Source organism: Penaeus monodon, chromosome 36 (genome assembly GCF_015228065.2).
Source record: "Penaeus monodon isolate SGIC_2016 chromosome 36, NSTDA_Pmon_1, whole genome shotgun sequence".
NCBI classification, from domain to species: Eukaryota; Metazoa; Arthropoda; class Malacostraca; order Decapoda; family Penaeidae; genus Penaeus; species Penaeus monodon.
This window is the reverse complement of record NC_051421.1, coordinates 16640349-16642848: the sequence shown is the minus strand read 5'-3', so window position 1 is coordinate 16642848 and position 2500 is coordinate 16640349. Positions and strand designations below refer to the sequence as shown.

Genomic DNA, 2500 nt, shown 5'->3' with positions numbered 1-2500 from the left:
TATGGTTTCATCTTGGTTAGAATATGGATTTTTGTAAATATCCAGTAAGTTAGGGTGCATATTGGAACATGTTTGTCTATTTGTGCGATCCAGACCGCTTGTGGTAATTGTGTTCTTAGGTTTAGTGTTAATATGTCATGTGTGTGTGTGTGTGTATGTGTGTGTGTGTGTGTGTTATGTGTGTGTGTGTGTGATGTGTATGTGTATGTGTGTGTGTATGTGTGTGTGTGTGTTGTTGGTGTGTGTGTGTGTGTGGTGTGTGTGTGTGGTATGTGTGTGCGATGGAGGAGGAGAGAGGGAGTGAGTGAGTTGGAGGATGAGGAGAGGGTGATGGTGAGGTGGTGATGGGGTAGAGGAGAGGATGGAGAGAGAGAGAGAGATGATGTAGATGTAGATAGATGAGTAACCTGGGCATGACTGTGTCATTACTAGTATGTACTCTGTACATATTGATAATACATTCATGATGTAATCATAGTAGATTCATCATCTGTTACATTTGTACATATGTGTGTGTGTGTGTGTGTGTGTGTGTGTGTGTGTGTGTGTGTGTGTGTGTGTGTGGTGTGTGTGTGTGTGTGTGTGTGTGTTGTAGTGTGTGTGTTTTATAAATTGATGTATTATTATTTATTATTCTTATATTATAGTTGTATGTATATTAATATATAATATAGAGAATGAGATAAGTAAGAGAATATGATAGATGAAAGAAGAGAATAGAGATAAATATATATATTACATACTATATATATATATATACTTTTCGAGGGGGCTCATATCATACTACTAATTAAAAATTTTTCATAAAGAATAATACATAGAACAATAAAAAAGAAACCTGATAAAAATGAAATAAGACAAACACAGCATACAATAAATTTATGAACTCATTACTATCCCCTGACTAGACAACTTATGCTCTTGGAACGTCTTTTAACAATAGCCTCCAGTACTCTCCAACCTTTAAACTGTACTGGAGACTGTCCATGTTGAATCACTGTCCTTAATAATACATCTCAAAGTTAACCACATTCATTACTTGCTTCCCCAATTTAATAATATAAAATACATAATATCCATAATCATCCTGTGGATATTACTTTTCATAGATGAATTTCACTAGAATTAATTAAAAAACTTTGAATTTACTCCTGCTTGTTGCTAACAATGTTTTTTTGCAATAAAAATCTGTGAACATGGAGACATAAGCAGATTGAATCAGATACTGCAGAAATATTTTTACTACATAACAAAAAGGATGGTTACTCCTGAATAAATAAATGAATGTATTATTTATTTATGTATGTACATACATATGTAGAGTATTTATATATGTGGATACAAACATATGTATGTATGCACATATACATGTATGTATCTATGTACTGAATATGAAAACAGCTGGGGATGTGGATATGAATATCTATATGCATGTTTTTTGTGACTATTTACATGTGAGCCTGTGTCACCTGGGACAGACATTAATGAACTAGTTTGAAATAGATAAATTCTATGTTTATATTACTTTTGCTGTCACCATTTGAGCATGCAGTATTTGATTAACCTGTCTAACAGGACCATTAAAGAAAATTGTTAACTACAGTCACTGATATGTGTTTGCATGTATCTGGTGTATCAATAACAGTGTGTCCTATAATTATCATATCACTTTGTTCCCTACTCTATCTTTACAACTCATTTTATACTTATCTTACTATAGTACTGTAAAGTTTACATTATATACTTATTTGAAGGCTATCATTTTTTGTTTGATTTTTAAAATCTTTTCCAACTGGATAAAAAAAAATATGTGGGTAAACTAAAATTAATAAAATGAAATAGAGATCTATATGAAAAGAATTATAAATTCCGATGTTTCAAATTCCATCTAGATTCCTCATCATACGAAGCAAAAAAGAAATTGATCAATTTCATTTTTGGCTTTGCCTTAGGAGGAATCCAGTTTCATTGCCAAACAGTCATCCTTTTATCCTTTTTCTAATTGTAGCTATTTCATTTAATCTGCAAATAGATATAACTGCATCAAACCTAGGCATATATATTCTTCTTCTTATACTTTTTATACAAATAGTACTTTAATTTAGTTAGTAAAAATATCATATTACATTTGCACATGGAACTATGTCAGCCAAAATGAAGTCCATAAACAGAGTTATCTGTCTGGTGGTGTTTTTGATATTTATCATCTTTCAGGATACTTGATCAAGAGAATTCCATAGGAATGTCACATAATGTAAACAGTAAAGAAGCTGGTATCAATGGGGTGCATTTGATGATACAGTCCAGATATGGTAACTTTGTCAGTGACACCCAACTATAGCAACCATGTTGCAAGTAATTTAGTGACAATGCTGCACGCCATGATATTAACATAATACAGATCAAATAATACATTTTGCAATGACATTAATATATTCAGCAATATCCCTGATCATACCCTCATCAGCAATATTCCAGCTCAGATACTGAACATATGTTC

General features: G+C 32.2%; 1 pseudogene; it reads right to left on the bottom strand.

Moving 5' to 3' along the window:
• The window catches only part of LOC119595814, a 9552-nt pseudogene that overhangs the window by 6149 nt on the left and 903 nt on the right, over window positions 1–2500 (bottom strand).